The sequence below is a fragment of the Brassica napus genome, chromosome C2, assembly GCF_020379485.1.
Source record: "Brassica napus cultivar Da-Ae chromosome C2, Da-Ae, whole genome shotgun sequence".
NCBI classification, from domain to species: Eukaryota; Viridiplantae; Streptophyta; class Magnoliopsida; order Brassicales; family Brassicaceae; genus Brassica; species Brassica napus.
Window position 1 is genome coordinate 14,573,033 of NC_063445.1, and position 16,016 is coordinate 14,589,048.

Consider the following 16,016-nt stretch of genomic DNA (forward strand, 5'->3'; position numbering starts at 1 on the left):
TTTCAGATCTATAACCGCAATGACGAGTACTCCAACTCCTTCTGCGACTGGAAGACTTGTAAGTAATTTAAGTCGTCTGGAAAGTCTTCCAACTGGACGACTTAGTAGATGACTTAAATATAAGTCGTCCATTTGGAAGACTTTCCAGACGACTTAATTATAAGTCGTCTACAAAGTCGTCTGGACTTATATTGTTGTCTTTGATTATTTTGCAGACAAAAAGAATGGATATTCCAGAACTCCCCCGTAGGTTATACACATCAGGGGAAGAACCAGAAGCCCACAATAGCATTTCGTATCATACGGATAACAACAAGTTGCATACTGCTCTTAGGAAAGCTCTTACTGATGACGAATTTGAAGAGCTCAAGGAGTCGAGTTTGGGAGTTTTCATCAAGTTCAAGGAGCAGGGATTTGGTTGGGCTTCAAGGCTGGTTCACTACATGCTCAGTTTCAAGCTGGACATTAAGAAGAAGTATGAGATGTGGTCTCTCGTTGGTCCAGAACCTTTGAGGTTTTCACTGTTAGAGTTTGAAAACCTCACTGGTCTAAACTGCGAGTACATCGAGGACCTTGAGGCACCAAAATGTGACGTTACCCCAGAGATGGTTTCTTTCTGGGGGATGCTGGGAGTTCATCTGGAAGCTGGGCCAACTACTGATCAGATAATAGCAGCACTGAAGAGATGCGGGGATTGGTCCAGGGAAGATCGCAAGCGGCTCGCGTACCTCTCCATCTTCACTGGATTCATTGAAGGGAGAAAGTTTTCAACTGCTACACGATCTACTCTGGCAAGGCTAGTGATGGATTTAGAACGGTTTGAGAATTATCCATGGGGGAGAGTCGCGTTTAAGGTGCTGATGGACTCTTTGTGGAACAAAGAAATTGCTGGCTGTTACACCGTGGATGGGTTTATACAAGTTCTTCAGGTCTGGACGTACACAGCTATGCCGGAATTGGGTGCTAGTATTGGTGGTCCCAGAGCAGACAGTCCGTCTCCACCGATACTGGCTTACGAGGGCAGCAGAGGCCGCAGATCAATGAAAGCTGCTATCTTGAGTCAGGTATTTACTTCAATCCAAAAGACTGCACAGACGACTTATAATAAGTCGTCTGGAAGGTCGTCAAGCTGGACGACTTATTGGACGACTTAATTAAGTCGTCTGGAAAGTCTTCCCAGCTGGACGACTTATCGGACGACTTAATTAAGTCGTCTGGAAAGTCTTCCATCTGGACGACTTATTAGACGACTTATTATAAGTCGTCTGGAAGGTCTTCCAGCTGGACGACTTAGTAGACGACTTATAATTAAGTCGTCTATTTAGTATTTTTTTTCAAATATCTAACTCGATTCTTCTATTTACTGCAGACCCGCGTGATCAACTTTGTTGAGAAGGACATTAGTGAAATGTGGCCAAAATGGGACTCTGAGGTTGAGGACCTGCCCGCAGAGAACATCATTAAAGTCATGTATGAGCGGAGACCGTGGAAGTGGACCATGGATTGCTGGGAAGTCACTGGTACTAAGGTCAATACAAAACCTAAGGTTGTGACTCCATCGAAGAAGGCCAAAGAGATGGTTGTGTTGGAGGAGGAGGAGGAGGAGGAGGAGGAAGACAATCCAAGACCTCGGAAGAAAGCTCGTAAAGAGGCTCCTAAAGTGGCTAGTGAAGAGGCTAGAGAAGAGGCTAGAGGGGTGACCAGAGAGGAGTTGGAAATTATGTTCAAGGGCGTAGCTGACTGCATGAAAAAAGGGTTTAATAAGTGCATGAGGGAGTTTAGGAAGTTGTCCGATAGATTGGAAGCTGTGGAGAAGAAGGTTGGTGTCACCAATCAGGCTACCCTCCACCTCTAACCAATCAGGCTACCCCTCAAGATAAACAGCCTACCCCTCTTGCCAAAGAAACCGGGGGTAGAAACAAACATGCTACCCCTCATGCCAATGAAACCGTGGTTAGTAACCAGCCTCCTCCTCATCAAACCAAACAGCAGCCTCCTCCTCCTCCTCAAAAGAAACAGCCTCCTCCTCAAAAGAAACAGCCTCCTCAAATCAAAGAGGTTAGTATCAAATCCAGGGTTAACTAGTTGTCCAGACGACTGTAAAAGTTGTCTGGATGACTAGTTGACCCTGGACGACTTAAACGTAAGTTGTCTGGACGACTAGTTGACCACGGAAGACTTAATTTTAAGTCGTCCAGGGTCAACTAGTCGTCCAGACAACTTTTATTTAAGTCGTCCAGGGTTAACTTGTGTGCAACTTTTATTACAGAGATGGTTGCCGGAGGATACAGCAACCGAGGCGAACTCGGTAAATAAGATCTTGCCGGAGGATAAAGCAGATGGTGTCACCTCCAAAGAGATTGTTGTTGTCACTTCCACCGATCACCAACCGAGCCTCGCTTCCACCGATCAACAACCGAGCCTCGCTTCCACCGAGCCAAGCGATCCAGTTTCAGAACCGAGCCTGGTTGTATTGGACAAGCGTGCAAAGAGTAAACGAGCGAAGAAACCTGCTCCCACTGTGAGATCTCCTTATACGGCAGAGAAAAAAAAGATAAAGTGGCAGCCTATAATCCATTTCCGCCAGTAAACAAAGATAAGTTGAAGGAACTCGCTGATTGGTTGAAAACTGATCCGTAAGTGATTGCTTTACCCATAATAGCTTGATTTAGTCGTCCAAAACTGATTGCTTTTTTGTTTGCAGTCATTATTTAACTAAGACCGAGGACAAACCACGTACATCACCAACAAGGTGGTACCACTTCCTCCGGACAGCCAGAGGATGGCTGGAAGACTGCGTAAGTCTTCTGCACACGATTTAAGTCGTCTACAAAGTCGTCCAAGTAGACTACTTTCCAGACGACTTAAAGATAAATCGTCTGGAAAGTCGTCTACTTGGACGACCACGTAGACGACTTATATTTAAGTCGTCTGGTAACTTCTAACTTGTTATATTTAATATGCAGCATATAGATGCTTGGATTAATGTGCTAAGGCAGAGGTATCAGGAGAACCCACAAGCTTTCAGGAGCGAGCGAATGTGCTTCCTGGATCACAACTTTTCCCAGTCTTGGAGAGAGCAGTATCAGCTCTTCAAAACATCGGAACCTGATCACAAAGGTTTAGGAAGAGTTCTACCTGGTGGGGCGTCGAATTTTTATGACGGATCAATACCTTCATTTTGCCAATCAAACAAGAAGTGGGGGGAGGACATTGATGATATCTATGCGCCAGTGAACTTGAACGACAATCATTGGGTTGCTATTTGGATATCGATCCCTAAGAGGCACATAGTCGTCTGGGACAGCATACCTTCATCTAGTGTACCAGACGCATGGGATGCGATAATGGAGCCTTTTCTCCAGATGGTCCCTTATCTGCTTGTTGAGTGCGCAGCCACCGACGAAATACGGGTCAAATACGGGTTGGAGCCATACACATATGAGAGACCGCTGAAAGGTGTACCCACGGCCAACAATGGTGATTGTGGCGTGTACGCTGTAAAGTACATTGAATGTCATGTTCTCGGGGTCTCCTTTGACCCTAAAGACTTTGCTAGGTGCAACGCGAAGAAAATGAGGGATAATATGGCGGTGGATATATGGAAGGAGCTTGTTGATCAGCATCTGAAAGAAAATGTGGATGGTGATAAGTTCGTGGGCATGTATGATTTTTGAACTTGTCTTTGTATTTGAACATGTCTTTGTATTTGAACATGATTTTTTAACGAGCGAAGTATTTGTATTTCAACTTGTCTTTGTATAGATTTGTAAATATATAAGTTGTCTGGAAGAAATAAGTCGTCTGGAAGAAATAAGTCGTCTGGAAGGTTTTCCAACTGGACGACTTACAAATAAGTCGTCTAGAAGGTTTGGACGACTTATTATAAGTCGTTTGGAAGGTTTTCCAACTGGACGACTTACAAATAAGTCGTCTAGAAGGTTTGTACGACTTATTATAAGTCGTCTGGAAGGTTTTCCAACTGGACGACTTACAAATAAGTCGTCTAGAAGGTTTGGATGACTTATTATAAGTCGTCTGGAAGGTTTTCCAACTGGACGACTTACACTGGACTTCTAAAAATAAAATACACTGGACGACTTACACTGGACTTCTAAAAATAAAATAAACTGGACGACTTAGTAGAAGGTAGTCTAAAAATAAAATACAATTGAAGGAAGAAATAAGTTGTCTGGAAGGCTTGGACGACTTATAATTAAGTCGTCTGGTAAGTTTTCCAACTGGACGACTTACAAATAAGTCGTCTGGAAGGTTTTCCAGCTGGACAACTAGTCAACTGGTTGTGTACATTGTGGTTTCGTATGGCCAGTTTCCTTGCAGTTTGAGCATCTCCGTGCCCTGTGTTTCTTCCTGGGTTTGTGTCCTCTCATCCTAGATAGCTCCAACCAAGATTGCCATCTTGATTTCTTCGGTCTCCCCCGACCACCCTTTAGTTCTGGAGGAAAGCATTCTCGTTCCTCAATATGTTGTGACACGATAGGATATATATTCTCTGAGTATCCTGCATACAGATAATTCTACGAGAAACGGGCTAGTTTTGCATTTGACCGAATCGTGCCAGATCTTTGACTATTTCTGGACGACTTATAATTCAGTCGTCTCTGGGAAAGTTAAAATTTCAATATTTTATGAAAACTTGACGACTTACGTGTAAGTCGTCCTAGGTTAGTTTTGTAATTGAAAAATAAAACTTGAAATTTAACTTTCTCCAGACGACTTAGATGAAAGTCGTCCAGCTAAACGACTTAATTTAAGGTCGTCCGGGATAAGCACAGTTTGACCAGAAAATTGGGAAAAATTCTGGACGACTTTGCTTTCCCCGGACGACTTTAAATTAAGTCTTCTGGAGGGACGACTTTATATTAAGTCGTCTGGTTAAAGTTAAATTATGAAGTTTTATTTTTCAATTACAAAACTAACCTAGGACGGCTTAAACGTAAGTCGTCAAGTTTTCATAAAATATTGAAATTTTAACTTTCACAGAGACGACTGAATTATAAGTCGTCCAGAAATAGTCAAAGATCTGACACGATTCGGTCAAATGCAAAACTAGCCCGTTTCTCGTAGACGACTTATATATAAGTCGTCTGGAGTGTTTTTTTTTAACAAACAAAGCTAGACGACTTAATTTAAGTCGTCCGTTTGACCAGAAGACTCATCAGTAAGTCTTCTACATACAGATGACTTACTAGTAAGTCTTCTACGCGAACAGATCTTGAAAAAAAATTCAAATTTGTACCTTAAACTAGGTGAGATGACTTCGTTTGCACACAGGGTCTTCTCCAACCACCCAGAACCTCAAACGAAAGCAACCGTAAGTCAAAACGAAAGAAATATGGCTCTGTCAACCATAGCCCATATTTTGAATCAAAAGCTTGAGTTTTTTGGATGAATATAGAGAGAAAGTGAAAGAAATGTTGTTTTTAGTTCATAACAATTGAAACAGAGAGAGTGTAAAGAGATTTACATGCATTAAAGGGCATTAAAAGCTCCAAACAGTTCGTACAAGGTTGTTGCCACTATTCATTGCAGTGGCAATATTGTAAATACTTGAAGAAGATGAGGTTGAGACAGTAAAGAAGCCATTTTCGGAAAAAAAAAATGTTAATGGCATTTTCGTAAATAAAATGCAGGTGTAGGGTTAAAATCTCAAAAAAAAAGAGTCAAAAGAAAATGTTAGTTTTCTGTTTGACTCCAAGTTTTGAGTCACTTTTGCAAAAAGCCCATATTATTATTGTAATATAATTAATGATGTGATATATTGTTAACATAATATAATTAATGAAATTGTTAAACTGAATGTAATATGAAAAGAAAATTAATGTAATTATATTAATGAAATTATTAAAAAGTTCTTTTTTTATATTGCTGTCCATATTTCCAAACAATTCTAATTTATATTGTTATCAATGTTTCCAAACAGTATCAAAAATTACTTCAATTTTAATAATATAGATGAAAACGTTGATCCAATTGTTTATGTCTTCCAGTAATTAGTTCTTTCTCTGATTTGTTTGGTAAAATATATATCAAAAGCACAATGTAATATAGCTTACAATGGCAGAATGTTTATGAAAGTAAAATATATATGGATATGAATATAATTTAGTTATAACCGTGCCTAATTTACTAAAAGTAATCACTACAATTTTTACCTCTAAATTAGTAGCTAATTAAGATGGATTTGTAATGGTTTTTTAGTGAAGAATTAAAGATAAAATTATAAGTATCTAACTAAGACTGATTTGTGACAAAATGCATGATATGTTTGACATAAGAAATCAGTAGCAAGACGGAATTGGGAAGAATTTTCAGTGGTAATACATAACATATTTGAGACTGCCAATTATTATTTATTAGCAAACTTGACTGTTTAGTGACGACCTATTAGTCATCAATTGGTACGATTGGAGGCTACTGTTTCTTCACATAACGAAACTAAGACGGTGTAATAGTCACATAAAATGACGGTTCTGTGACTTGATCATTAGTTGGTAACTGTGGCTTTTTGTTACTTTTATGTATGGTCACGATTTGTGTCAGAATTGTTATGGTCTGTATACGTTGCAACACTGTTACATTTTTGATACCAACATTGCAACCGTATGCAAACAGTTATAAGTACGTCACAATGTCAATAATGTGACGAAAAAGTTCGTTACAAATTACAATACATTCGTTTTCTTCTAGTGATTGGACAGTTATGCGTTTGACAATGTGTTATAGAATATATAATCAAATCCCTCTTCAAAAGTGGTAGACCGATTTTATAAATACCTAATAAGATGTGTCTGGCAATATGCGTTATAGATTGTATAACCAAATTCCTCTTCCAGACTGAGATTTATTTGACTTTGGATTTTTTATAAACCTATACAAGCCTGACACTAAATATCGGGGAATTAGCCTTTTTCGACCCAAACAATTTCGGTCGTGCCAAATACGATCTAAAAAAATGATCAGTGCTAAATACGATCTCAACTCAATTATAGTTCAAAAATACTACCTAAACTTTTAAAACGTGCCAAAATCTGCATTAACCGTAGCAGAAATTAGTCAACCGTTAAAAAAATAAAACGATGTTTTGGTTTAATCTTTTTCTTAAAACAAATATGTTCATTCTGGTATTCAAACTCGTGCATTGATACACTTTAAAAGACACAGTATAACCACTGGACTAAAGTAAATGTTTGATATATAATTAAAATTTTAAAACTATATATACTACTATACTTTTTCATCTTCTCCAATTAAAACTTTGGTGTTAATTATTTCTGATTTGTATAAACACATGAACATGTTTTTACTTATCATATCTTTAATAAAATTATATTGTACTAAAATTGAAATAAAAAATATTTTAAATGATACAAAATTAAATATACTTCAAATTTTGAAACTATTTATAAATTTTTCTTATATAAATTATTTTAATTTTAAAAATTTGAATGGTAATTTGTTTATCTAAAAATTAATATAATATATTTTTGATATTTTGTTCAAAATGTTGGTTGTTAAAAGGACTTTTACATTTCTTTCACTGAAATATTTTGTTCAAAATATTATCACATTAAACAAGAACTAAAATATATAAAAAGATAAAATATATAGTACAATATTTTAATTTCTAAGAAGAAAATAAAAATACCATTCAATTTTTAAGAAATTAAAATAATTTATATAATAAAATTTTATAAATAGTTTCAAAAACTTAGGCATTTAATTTTGTATCATTTAAAATATTTTATTATGTATATTTTAGTATAATATAGTTTATTAAAGATATGATAATTAAAAAACATGTTAATGTATTTATACAAATCAGAAATAATTATCACCAAAGTTTTAATTGGATAAGATGAAAAAGTATAGTAGTATATATAGTTTCAAATTTGTAATTATATATCAAACATTTACTTTAGTCTAGTCGTTAGAGATTCTCTTTTAAAGTGTATCAATGCACCGATCAAATCTCAGAATGAGCATATTTAAAAAATAAAATAAACCAAAACGATGTTTTATTTTTGCAATGGTTGACTAACTTCTATCACGTCAACGTAGATTTAGGCATGTTAAAAAAGTTTAGATAGTATTTTTGAATTATAATTGAGTTGAGATTGTATTTAGCAATGATCATTTGTTCAGGTAGTATATATCTAGCATGACTGAAATTATTCAGGTAGTATTTGGCACGAATGTCGCTTTTTTCCCACTAAATATCTGTGCAGCTCTGAGATCCGCCTCTGTTGGGGTGTGTTTATACGACACCCATTCCAATTTTTTTAATTTTTTTTTAGCTTAGTTTAGGGCCCAAATCCCAACAAATTTAAAATTATTTTTTTGTATGAGGAAATATGGGTCTCGACTTTTTTTTAGCTCAAGGTCATTTTATATTTGATATAGGTCTGGGCCGTCTGGAAGCTGTCATATTTGCATAGAGAAAAGAATAACAAAAAGCTATGAGAAAAAGAAACCAAATAAAACTACGGAGAATAACAATAAAGAAAGTTGTCCCGGTGTGGGTTCTAGCTGTCTGGTCTTTGGGCTCTTAGCTTTTGAGATATTTTTATCTGTCAACTTTTGTATTAAACTATCGTATGAATGAATTTCAATTTGAGAAAAAAAAACTACTGAGAATAACAAAAAACTATGAGAAAAAGAAACCAAATAAAACTACCGACATAATCATTCCCTACACCTAGCAGCTTTCATATTCCCATAGAGCAAAGAATAACAAGTGAAGCTTTTACTTGGAAAGGGAAAATATCAAAAGAATGGGCGCATTGCAAGTTGGATAGATGTTTTGGAAATCCAGCCTGGTTTGCATTGTTTCCTAGAGAACATCATTGGTTTTTGGAGAGGTTGGGATCGGATCATAGGCCGATTTTAGTTAAATATGTAGGAGACACAGAACCACTCAGGGGGCAGTTTAGATATGACTAGAGATGGGCGGTGGATCCAAAATTTAAGGAGATAATAAAGAATGTGTGGAAAAAAGATCAAGCTCGAAACAAATCATTTCTTGTAAGGTTGGCAAAATGCAGAAAGCATATAAGCGGCTGGAAAAGAACTAATATTTCCAATGCCGAAAAGAAGATCCAACAGCTGACAAGTGAACTAAAAACAGAAGAGGACCTGAGGAATGCATCACCCAGAAAAATCTGTAGGATTAAGGATCGGCTGTGGCGTACAGAAATGAAGAAGAATATTGGAGAAAGAAAGAAGAGATAAATGGCTGATAGCTGGTGAAAAAACCTCTAAGTTCTTCCAAGCGTCAGTTAAGACACAAAGAGAAAGGAATGCTATGAATATGCTCCTTGATGAAAATGGGGTGGAAAGTTTTCTGGAGAAAGAAAAGGGTGAGGCAGCAGTGAAATACTTGGAGAACCTTTTCTCTACATCGGAAACTATGGAGCTCGAAAGTTTTTGCTCAGGCTTTCAGGCGCGAGTGAGTTCAGCAATGAACGAGGTTCTGGAAAACGGATAAGTATGCAAGAGGTTAAAGAGGCTGTGTTCTCTATCAACAGCGAGAAGGCCCCCGGTCCAGATGGTTTCACGGGGGATTTCTTTAAACAGAATTGGGAGGTTATAAAGGAAGATGTTTATAAAGAAGTCTGTGCTTTCTTTGACTCATATCACTCGAAGATTATGGTTAAGACTGAGAAGGCATCTCCCGGAGATAGTATAGCCAACACAGTCCGCTTTTGTATCCGGGAGATTGATAACTGATAAAATCTTGATAGCACATGAAGTGATTCACAGCCTGCACACTCATAAAGAAATATCAGCTGAGTTCATGGCAATCAAGACATATATGTCCATGGCGTACAACAGAGTAGAATTGAGATTTTTAAATCAAAATTTCGTCTGCTCTAGGATTCGGTGAAAAATGGGTCAGCTGGACCATGAGTTGCGTCGAGACAGTATCATATTCTGTTCTCATGAATGGCAAACCATATGGAATGATACGTCCTCATCAAGGTTTGCGTCAAGGGGATATACTGTTTGAGATACCCACATGCAGCAGAGGAGCTTATGAAATTTCCAAAAGTGTGACATCCAAGATGACTATGCCTTCATATGTGAGCCAAGGACCCCCTGTGATGGTTGACGGATCTGTTCCAAGCGGAAATGGTGAATATCGATGTGTAATCACCATATATACCCCTTTCCTTTATAGTTTAATCTTAAACTCTGTGTTTGGAGTTCTTTTTTCTATCTTGTGCGTACTTTTAAAACTCTAGTGGTTCCCTTTGAGCTGAGGTTTTTGATGGAATTTTCAGACGAAAAAAGATCATTGCCTCGACGCCCAGATCTTGACATCTAACTTTCTCCATTTCACAGTTCCATCACAGTTGTGTATTTCACTTGCTAAACAGTAAGCTCCTTCTGGAAGCACCGTAGCCTACTGGTTAAGGTTTAAAGGCTTCTACACTTAGGTCTGGGGTTCGAATCCTACACTATGCAATTTATTGGAAATTACAGGAAATCCAGGTTTCAAGTCCCGGAGAGAGCGATTTATTAAACAATTATGCAGATTACAGAAGAAAAACTTACAAATGATCTTCAACATGGTGCAAGTAAATCTGGCCAGACGTGGATCTTCATAGGACGGCTCAGGTGATGCAGTTAGGCGTAGGTCTTCATAAGGCAGGTAGTATTGTCGGTTGTCGAATCGTCTGTGTAATCTTTTTCATATCATAATTGAAATATCATAATAAATCAGTGTTAAAAAAAAACAGTAAGCACCTTAAAAATAAATTGATATATTGTATGGTAGGTCAAAAAAATCTAGAAAAACAAACACCAGAAATTAATTTGATGTTACTAAGAGTTAATTGTGTCTCACAACAGATAAATGATTTTATAAACCAAAAATCACTTGTGGGACATAAAATTTCACTTAGTTAAATTTCATTTTAGTAGCTTTTTATAAGAAACTGAAAATGTCTGTTAGCAAGAAGTTAGATATATATGAGTTCTTTAACAGGATTTTATGTGGTACAAATCTAGGAATTTGAAGTATTTTGCTTGTCTTGTTGGGTGTATAGAATTATAGCATGACATATTTTCTATACTATTCTTATTTTCTTTCCCTGCCAAAATACACATATTAATGGGCCAGCTAAACAAAGTGTTGTTCAATTAGGGTCAATAACATTTTTCAAGTATAACGAAACCATAACTATGTAAAATTTTGTACAAACCCATACAAGACTGAACCTAACTAAAATTCAACACTCCCTACTGCGCAGTTCTGGTGTAATTTTAATACACCTAAGCGAGATATCAATTAGACACGTTTGGAAAAGGTCTGCCGATCGAAAGATGAAGACAAGTTGGGAAAAAGGTACTGCCAATCGAAAGATGAAGGAGGGACAGGTTTCAGGATGATTCATGAGCTCAATCTCGGTCTCCTAGGCAAACATCTGGGGATACTTGTACAGTTTTCTCACTCGTTACTAGCGCAAGTTTTTGGGAAAATATTATTCATGGAGGTCGCCTTTGCGCACAAATCTGACTATAATCTCTCTTATGGATGGACTAAGATTATGGCAGAAAAATCACTAATGGCTTTAGAGATACGACAAAATGTACAATCACGAAATGAGATCAGAGCTTGGGAGGACCCTTAGATACCGACGATACATGCACGTCCTACTAGGTTGTCTATATCGGCGATTCATCCAGTCATGTCAGTAAGCGAAATCTTGATAGGGAAGTCTAGAAAATGGAATATGGAGTTACTTGAGAACAATGTTAGTCTGGAAGACATCCACTTATTCCGTCCTTGGCCATAAGCTAAACATATCATCACGATGAGTACTGCTAGAGTTACACGAAGAGTGGTATGTCCACTGTCAAGTTTGGGTATTGGGTGGCTACACATGTACTCAACAAGCAGGAAGAGGTGTTGTATTCAGAACCGAATATCACAAAAATTCAAGTCTTTTCTTGGAAGGTCAAATCACCACAAAAAATTCGTCATCTTATATGGAAAATCGTGACAGGATAGCTAGTTGTTACTAGTAATTTAGACAATCGCCATGTGCGATGCGATAATCACTGTCCTAGATGTGGAGCTGAGAATGAAACAGTCAATCATGCCAATTTTGAATGCCCACTAACAATACAAACATGGTCTCTAGAAGAAACCCTTATCCCGCCCTTGGTTTTCCCTTCCTCAAGTCAATACACAAATATGGATTTTCTCTTATGAAAGAAGAACGATAGTGAAGACCCATATTTGGAAAGAGATCCATATCCTTGGAAATCTTGTATATTTGGAAAGCAAGAAAGGAAAAACTGTCCAAAGGGATAAACATGGATCAATTGGAAACTATTCGACATGCGGAATCAGAATGCCATTCAAGGTTGAAGCCAACAGCAAACAGGCGGATATATCAGAAGTTAGCCAACCTTCTGCACCAACCATAATCGCTGAGATTTGTAGGATGGATGACTCATGCACACATGACGCACTCTTTAATGGTTGTGGATCGATATGGAAGGATTCCATAGGGGAAATACAACTTATGTGAAAATTCTCTTAAAATAATACTCCCACAATATACAACCGATTGAAGTTTTAGTTTTTATCGTATGCAAAAAATATTGTTTTATCTTAAATTAATGTACTTTATTTTAAAAGTAAAATCTAAAAATATGAGTGATATAACTTTATTTAAAAATAAATAAAACTAACAAAAATTAATAAATCAGATTATATATTTAATTTTAATCATATGAGTGAAAATCATAAAACATCAAATCTTTTAAGGGAGTATGATTTACGGATATTTTATTTTCTGATTTATTTTGCTTCGGAAAAATACGGATATCCGGTTTTTCGGATATTAAAAACATTTACAGATATTTGCGAATATTTATGGATATTTACAAATATTTTATCCATTTTATTCAATACAAGTAATTTTTTTAAAAAGAAATATGCAAGTTTGTTAAAACAAACATATATTTTGCATAATATAAAACAAAAAGTAAAGATTAATGGAACTATATGTTTCATAAGTAAAAATATAATAATTAGTTTTTTTATAAAACATAAAATTTTAGAAAATTATAGTTTTTATAAATATTTTATATTTCTTTCATTATTTAATACTTTTATAAGTAATTCTATAAATGAAATTATTAAAAATATATTGTAAAATAATAATTATATAAAATTACACATTGAAAACTCTTTAATCAATTGTAGATGTACTTCTATTTGTATAAACACCAGAGCTGAGTGGATATCCGACCCTGAATTTTTTTATGTTTGTGATTTACTTCGTTTTTAACGGATATTAATTTTTAATATTTGTTTTGCTCACTTACAAATATTCGGATTTTTCGGATCGGATCGAATCAAAACGAATCAAATTTAACGGATAAAATGCTCAATCCTAATTAATAAAGAGCATTTCGTTTAATAATCTATCTATATATATCTTACAATACTAAAAGGGAAATATGAAGCCATCTGAGCTATGCCACGTATCTTAATTAAATCAGAGAAATTTTTATTCTGCCATGTCATCCATGCTTTGGTCTAAATTTGTGGGCTAATAAGAAATCTAAGTGGCCCATATCAAGCCCACATCTCTTCTAACCTTAAGGATCGAACGTCACACTATCCCTTATCGTTTCGTGTAAATCGACGTTATCACCACTTTTGAAGTTTTGTCTCTTGCCGTTTAAGAAATTCTGACCCGTTACAAATCCATGGCTTCACCACCTTCTCCATTTATCGTCCTCATTTACTGCTTTCTTCAACTTAAAAAAAAAAACACATACGAAAACCTCCCACCTTCTCCCCTCTTCCATCTACCGAGAAAATAGCAATATAAATTCAAAAAATACCTTCTCAATCTACTCATACTGTGAAGAAGAGAGGCCTCTATCCCAAACTCAACATCGATTCCGCCAGAACTATCAATTATCACGAGGTTATCAACCGCTTTCCTGATTGTTTTGATTTTTGTGAACCAAAAACAATCTCATCTGATTTTAGGGTTGTGAAACAAAGATTGATTGGAATTAATATTTTCTGAATCAATTTTGATTGTGCTTTCATTTAAGGGAAATATAGCAGAATCAAGGACGAGACTCAGTGTTGCAAAGTGTTCTGGAGCTGAGATAACATTCTCATTTAGACAATTAGAGAGAGAAAGACAAGCGATATAGAGGATGAGGCTGAGCTTTTGTTTCTTGATTTTGGTTTCTGGTCAGAGAAGCATTGAATACTGTTTTATCCCACTGCCACTGGCTCTGAACCTCAAGACCAGCGATTGGCTTCGCGTTATCATCGGAGTAGAGTCATGCAAGGCCATGCTGGAGCTAATCTGGTGAGCTATTAGGTTTTATCACTGTCCATTTTCAAATTCTCTTAGTGTCCTGTTTTAGAATTTCTTTGTGTATAACTTCTGTATGTAAACGATTTTACAGGGACGAGAGCAATAGGACAATAATCTCATATGGACCACTACACCTCAAAATAATCTCACACAACCTACTTTAATCTCTATGGACTTCTTTCTTATAAATTACATATTTAACCTTAATAAATTTGAATTAAAAATAAAAACAAAATCCAATAAAATAAAATTAGAAAATAGGTGGGGTCGTCTTCTGCTTTTTCTGGTTCTTCTTCTACATGGTTTATCGTTAGCTCCTCCGCATCTCCAACCTCGACCGCAAACGGCACCTTCGACCCCAACTGTTTCAGTGCATGGCGTGAACTCGACTCCACGGCATTCTCCATCATCGATAGCTCTTCAACCGGATCCTCTTCAACCACGGTCGTCTTATATCTCCCATGACCATAGCTCGAATTTTTCACTGTGCCATGGACCTGCGCCTTAACTAAAATACGATTCACTATTGCGGTATGTCCTCTCCAAGTGATCTGTCGTGTCAGATGATGATTGTAACTCGTGACTTCCCTTGCAACCTTGCTCGATCTTGAGCTCCGACGCCACAAACTCTCCTCGGCTTTGTTCTGCAACTCCTCCACGAACGCCAGTGAGCGACATGTCCACAACCAAGCCCTATTTGCCACATCGATCCTCAATGATTTGGAATTGCCATTGATACACTAGTGTTCTCCAGGTTGGACCTTGTGGCGACCATCAAGGTATTCCCTTTCTTTTACCAGTCTTATATGTTTTGGTTTCGTGGTATCACATTAATTGTTCATCTGAGTTGCCATCTCCAATTCTGATACAAAGAATCTCATCTTCCATTTCTCATGCATGTCACTTGCCCGTTAAGAACTCACATTATGGGTCTCTGAGAACTCATTCACTAATGAGCAAATCACACTCCTCGGTGGCAACTCCGCTTCACCTCTGTTCTTTTCTTCGTTCAACACAACAAACAACTCAATCTTCTTCTCATTCTCAGATGGACAAATCACACTCCTCCTGCGGAATTTTCGTCACTTCCATTCTCTTCTTCCTCCATCGAGCAAATATCTTGATTCTCTTCCTGAATGTTTTATCATGTCATTGTAACTTAAATATATCATCCAATTTAAATATTTATAGATTAAAATTATGCTATGAATATATTTGATATTTTTTAAAAGTAAATAACTTTAAGTATTATTTGCATTAATATATTTTCTTGCAATATATTTGACTTACTATTATTTACTAGTAACTTTTTAATAACTTTTCATTATATATTAAACTTTTACTACTAGTACAACTCATATAACCCCTATAACTAAAAATATAACCATATACTAGACCTGTAATACTGGTACTACTGGTTCAACTTCTTAATTATAGAAATTTTAAATTTTCATTTGATTTTTCATTTGAAGAATTTTCATATGAAGATAACAATCAATTGACCAAATTGGTTTGTGTTTATAATGATCTTTCCTAATTATTTTTTTTAATATATTTTTTTTTGGCAATTATTACACTATCTCATAAGTGTCTATGTTCCACCGTATACTTTAAGGGTTTGTTAACTTGTTT